This window comes from Arvicanthis niloticus, chromosome 26, assembly GCF_011762505.2.
Source record: "Arvicanthis niloticus isolate mArvNil1 chromosome 26, mArvNil1.pat.X, whole genome shotgun sequence".
NCBI lineage: Eukaryota > Metazoa > Chordata > Mammalia > Rodentia > Muridae > Arvicanthis > Arvicanthis niloticus.
Genome location: NC_133434.1, coordinates 35,063,744 through 35,070,071, shown reverse-complemented (window position 1 = coordinate 35,070,071; position 6,328 = coordinate 35,063,744). Strand labels below are relative to the sequence as shown.

At 49.1% G+C, this 6,328-nt stretch overlaps 1 long non-coding RNA gene across 1 annotated transcript; it reads left to right on the top strand.

Annotated features, from left to right (window-relative positions):
- Positions 1-1,153: 1,153 nt before the first annotated feature.
- LOC143439385 (uncharacterized) lies at positions 1,154-4,292 on the top strand. The gene is made up of 2 exons (XR_013107651.1): positions 1,154-1,363; positions 3,566-4,292. It is a non-coding gene; the product is annotated as an uncharacterized LOC143439385 (long non-coding RNA).
- The last annotated feature ends 2,036 nt before the right edge of the window (positions 4,293-6,328 follow it).

Here is a 6,328-nt window from a genome sequence, read left to right as displayed (position 1 = left end):
CCACATATGTAGCAGAGGATGGCCTTGTTGGGTATCAATGGGAGGAGAGGACCTTGGTTCTGTGAAGGCTCGATGCCCCAGTGTAGGAGAATGCCGGGGTGGGGAGGAAAGAGTGGGTGGGTGGGTCGGGCAGCACCCTTGTAGAAGCAGAGGGAGGGAGAATGGGATAGGGTGTTTCGGAGGGGGAAACCAGGAAAGGGGATAACATTTGAAATGTAAATAAAGAAAATATCCAATAACAAATAATAAAAAAAAATAGGAAAGAAAAACAAAGTGGCCTTAGAGTGTCCTTTGCTGGGCATTCTCTTTGCCACCGAAAACATTGCATCCACCGTCTGAGGAACTTATCTATGCAATCTCAGGCTCTGCTGACTCCTGAACTCTCAAGCAAGAGGCTGCCTCTTCATTTCGAACTTAACTAGTTGGGGAGATAGACTGGGGAGCCCAGCTTTCTGTAACACAGTGAGCATGGCCCCTGACCTCAGTGACATGAAGGCTCTGCCCTCTGGAGGCAAGAGGGCTCACTCTTCAGCCATTTGCCAACTCTGTAGAAATCGGCCCTGATGCTGAGCTTGGCTGAGGCCCCTGTGTGGGCCCCTCAAGGCTGAGCAGGACACCTTCAGTGTCCAGACAGTGAGGAACTCGAAAAGGGTGTCCCAGCCCAGGTTACCCAGCGGGCTGGTTGTGAGTCTGAAACAGGAACCAAGGCTCCTCACTGCTTGGCCAGAGCAGATGAATCCCTACTCTCCTCTGAAGCACGGACACAATGGCCAGAGACGTCTTAGGGCAGATGTCTGATCTCACCAGTTGGCCTTTGAACAGCAGGGCCTTTCAGCCAGAAGGGAGTGTGTGACCCAGAGAAAGACTGAGCGTGACCTGTGTGTATGGACTCTTCTGGGTGCTAAGGCCTCTGTCTTCTCAGCAAACCTCAGTGGACACGACCCTCTGTGCTGGGCCCTGAAGCCTTGGCAGTGCCCTGGGACATGTGGCCCTGTTCCCACCTCTGAAGGAATTTCCGAGAGAGGTTTTGGGTGACCTCAGAATAACCTTTTCCCCACCCTGTAGCCTGAGCCCTTCTGGGCCACAGGTCATCTGCTTGGGACACACATGTGAGCTGACTGTTTACATAGTGTTTCCTAGCAGTAGCAACAAGAGACCTTCTTCCTGATGCCTCTCAAGGAGAAGCTCTCAGTGAGGAGGGGCCACAAAAAGCGGGCATCTGCAAGCAGCCAAAAAGAAAGTTTAGGCTCATAAAAGTATCTGAGAAACAAATCACATTCAAAAGAAGAAAAAAAGCTTAACCCCACGTTCTTCCCTCCATGACTCATCGGCATAAGCCCAGGCCTGGCTCTGAGGTCTCAGGGTAAGTCCCCAGTGCCACATGGCAGCTTGGTGAGCTTTTCTGTCCCTCCCTACAACACTACTCTACCTGGGGGCACTCAGACACCCAAGCTGTTTAGAAGAGGCAGCAAGGGGATCCCAGGAAAACAAATAAAAGCTCAGGATATTAAAGTTGAGAGTCTCTGGGTTTTGCCAGAGTATGTGGTTTTCCTGAGTTTCTTCTCAGAGTCCACAGAGGCCTGTATTAGTCAGGCTGGGCCCCGGGTGCAGTAGTAACACATGGTCCGATAATCTCGGAGGTTTGAGACTGCTTGGGGACACTTAGTCCCTTATCCCTGCTGCCTTCATTTCCCCATGTTTTTAAAAGAAATCAGGAAACAGAACAGGGTAAAGAAAAGTGTATTTATCTATATTCTGATCAGAGCTGGAGAGAGTACTCATGGTTCTGTCTTTTCTGTGGCCGTGTTACAAATACACAGAAACCACGAGAAGAGCTGGGCTCCCTGCATATGCTGCTCTGTCTGAGCGAACTGGTCAGAAGCCTGTGAGAAATGTCTTCCTGAGGCAAGGTCCTCCTCTGGCACAAGAACTTCATCTTTTCCCCTGCCAGGGCAGGCTTCCTGGGAGGCATTAGTTCTAAAGGGTTCAGTGTTTTAGGGTTTCTGTTTGACAGCCAATAATAAATTGTTAAGAGTCCCCGCTCTTCTCTACCTGCCTGCAGGTCATCCATAAGGAAGAAGCCACCACCTTGTGTGTTCTGCGCACATGCATACATTGTGGGTGCCTAAAGCCAAGCAGTACAAGAATCTCATTTCCATTCCCTCTCATGAAGCAGCGGAGACACAGGCTCCCATAGGTGGTTTATTGTTCAGTCAGAGCTAGGCTGGGATTTGAACCTATACATACCTGGTTGGCTAGAAGGACTGAATACTGTGATTCCTCAGCCTCCAGCCTCTGTGGGGGTCCAATTTTAGTGTTTGATTTGTGCATTTCTGTTTATTTACTTCTATCCATTTGGGAAATATTTATTGAGAACTCCAGTGAGCTGGGCATTGCTCTACATGACAAGGAAAATTCACACAGGACCCAGGTGTCTGCAGCCTAAGGTTGGCTAAAGAGAATTTTGGGACTGGGAGATAGTTCAGTTTAAAGTGCTTACCATGAAAGCATGAGGATCTGAGCTGGATTCCCAGAACCCAGATTTTTTTTTTTTTTAAAGCCAGACATATCTCAGTGCTAGGGAAACTGAGGCAGTTGTCTCTCTGGGGCTTGTTGGCCAGCCCAGCTCATTCAGCAGGTTACCAGCCAGTGAAAGACCCTGTCTTGAAGTCAAATCAAAACATAACAAACAGATAGACAGAACCTGAGAAAGGATGCCCACGTTTGTCCTCTGGATACCCACAGACATACAGGTGAGCATGCATCCACAATCACACTAGCACACACATGAAAACGCACACGCACACACGTAAGAAGGGGAGGGACTGGGGAGATGTGTCTGTAAATAAACTGCCTACTATGCAAGCACAAGGATCAGAATTCCATTCTCTAGAACTCAGTTAAAATTGTGGCAGGTGTGACAGCTGTCTGTATTCAGACACTGGGGAAGCAACCCCATAGCAAGTTGACGAGCTAAAGCAGTGGGCATTTGTAAGCTTTGGGCTCAGCGAGAGACCCTGCCTCTGTAAATAAGGCAGAGTGTGATTGAGGAAGGTACCTGAAGTCAATCTCTGTCTCCACATACACTTTCACACCCATGCGAGGAAAGAGAGAGAGAGAGAGAGAGAGAGAGAGAGAGAGAGAGAGAGACAGACAGAGAGAGACAGAGACAGAGAGACAGAGACAGACAGACAGACAGAGACAGACAGACAGACAGAGACAGAGACCGACACAGAGAGAGACACACAGAGAGAGACAGAGAGAGATAGGGAAAGACAGAGAGAGACAGAAAGACAGAGAACAACACAGGCAAGCAGACAGACAGACAGACAGACAGACCATTATGCTTGGAACCGAGGAGACAGCTTTAGCAGAGGGCACAGTGATGCATCCCAGGCCACATTAGCCAGAGCTACTCCCAAGCCTTCCTCAGCAAACAAACCTCCTGACTCAGGGCAGCTTACTGACAGGAATTCCACAAATGTCACCACATTGTGAGCCTGGGCTACAGTTTTTCTTAAGTGACTAATGTGTGGAATCACAGTTGTCACATTCTCTCCAACAGGGTGGAATCTGACTCAGAGAAGACATCCCCCAATGTTTAGGAACCGGATGGGCTGACAAATAACTGAGCTGAAGACTGACAGTGGCCAGTGCCCTCCCACTTTGATCCTCTGACCACAGAGACGCTGCCTAAGGACCCACTCCCCAGCCTCCGATGACTGGCACTGGAGTGTCCTGCCTGTGTTGCTGGAAGCCCTGCCTGCCTCATCTGACCAAGAAGGGCCATGTGCCAGTCCCTGCCTTGTCTGGGTGACCTCACTCCAGAGAAAATTGTGACCATATTAATATGTGTTCGAGGACTTTGTGGTTGGCACTGTCGTCATAGGCAGACAGGCATGACTCCAGAAGCACCCAATGGAAAACAACCTTTCCCAAACGCTGCTCCTGCAACTGTCTGAAATCTCATGGATTATACAGATTATGATTTATCCCAGGATATCAGCTCCTCCCTCCCCAATTTGGTGCACTTATGCATGGGGCCAGAGGACAACCTCAAAGGTTAGTTCTCAGGAGCCATCCATCTTACTTTGAGACAGGTCTTTCATTGGTCTAGCTCATAAATTAGGATAGGCTGGCTGGCCAGCGGACCTTGGGATCCACCTGTTCCTGCTTTCTCAGTGGTGGGATTAATTACCCCATCGTGCTTGGCTTTGGGTTACCTGGGTTCTGTTTACTCAGGTCTTCGACACCTGGGCAGGAAACATTGAATAGATTGAGTTGTTACCACAGGATCCTGAGTTGTTATAAAGCTACAAAACTTTGCGTCTGCCTCTGAGCAGAGGGGATGGGTACAAACACGTCTGCAGCAGGAACAGTGATATCATCAGTGTGTTGAGTATGTGCACTGTGGCATGTTCTGCATGCGTGCAGGGCTCACTTTGACTCTGAAAGGTCTGTCAGCCCAAGGTCCATAGGCTTTACAAACCCAGGGACAGCAATGAATGTGTCCCAACAGAGACTGTAAAGGTATCTGAGACATTATGAGAGTTTTGGCTTTTTTTTTTTTCAACCTGATTGAAAGGTTCTCAAGTATGACCTTTGTAGGTGACAAAGTCATGTCACAATGTCAAAAGGATGGTTGGATACAGGGCTGGTGAGGTGGCTTAACTGGCAAAGGTACATGGAGCCATAACTGCAAACCTGAGTTTGATTCCCAGAACCCAAATGGGAAAAGGAGATCACTGACTCCCACAGTCCACACACACACACACACACACACACACACACACACACACACACACATTGGCAATCCTTCCATGACAGCCCACACAATGTAATTTACAGAAGAGGTTGGCTGTATCTGCTAGGTTATATTTGGTCCAATAAAGAGGTAAGAGAAAAAGAGTCAGAACAGCCAAACACGCCCCTAATGTGCCACCACTTGATGCTTCCTGACAGCCAGGCCACAGAGCTATAGTCACCTGTCTTGTGAGGCCGGTGTCTAGCAGGGAGAAAGACAGGCAGCTGAGCAGAGTGGAAGCTAAGTAAAGGAACCCACAATTATCTGGGGGCTCATTCCAGAAATGATCAGAGATAGGCTCACCTACTTCTGATCCCCAGAACGGAGGGGATGCAGAGAAAGGTTTTCAAACCCTGATGAGGACAGACAGCCTGGAGCTCAGGATCGTTCCAGAAGACGCCTGTATCAGGTGAGTAGAGAGGGCAGGAATGGAAGAGTTTAAGTAGCGTGGGTCAGAGCGTGACAGGAGTGGAGCTTCCAGCGTGGAGCCGGCGAGGTTCCTGCAGAGAGAAAGCCCTTGGTGGGGTCTGCTTTAACTATGTCCACAGAGGGATAAGAGGGCACAGTAACAGTGTGACGAAGCGTCCCGGATGGGGTGCCAGTATAGAAAAGGCACATGAGAAGAAAGCTAGTGCCACCCTGATGGGTATGGGGTTTCTGGTGATGAACAGCGCTGACATCTTCCTTGGCATATATGCAAGGAAGCACCTCAGCAGAGTGGAGGCTTCGGGAAGGGTGTGTGCGGCACTCTACACGGTTTATGAAAGATTTCGATAACGCGAACATTTCTCAAACAAAAATAAGGGTAGGAGGGGCAGAAGGGAGGAAGGGTGGGAAGGAGGGCTGAGCTGTAGGGAGGGTTGGAATACGGAAGTGTGGATCTACCGCCCTCTAGTGGTAAGAGGCAGACTCTACAGGAGACAGAGAAGCCTTAGGGGAGGGACTAAGCTGAAGGGAGGAATCTTCTTGTTGCAAGCTCCAGTGCAGAGGGAACCTCACATGAGAAAAGGTGAGAGACAACACTGGCCTGCTCTGAGCATCCCTTGGAGCTGATCCGAAAGAGCAGAATTCCCAAATCCTTGGCGGGAACCGGGCTGGTTTCTTTGTTGTTGTTGTTGTTTGATTGGTTGGTTTTAAAATCCACTTACAGTCCAGTGAAGATGAATGTTTTGACTGACACCTATTTAATGCAGCATGTCCACTGAGCATGCTCGGATTTCGAGCATTTTCAAAGAGTGTACAGGGTCTGCACACTGTTGCAGTCTCTTTGCAGACCAGAAACAAACAAACAAACAAACAAACAAACAAAAAACAACCAGTTTACAGACTGGTACTGGTCTGCCTTAACCCTCACAATTATCCACTGTAGAGATTTGGAACCTCAAGGTGCAGATGACAAAGTGTCCTTTGGCTGGAGAGACAGCTTGGTCAGCAAAGCACAAGCAGGAGTATGTCCCCAAGTCCAAGGCTCAGAAACCACACACAAACCCAGATGTGGTGGCACATGCTGCAATTCCGGAACTG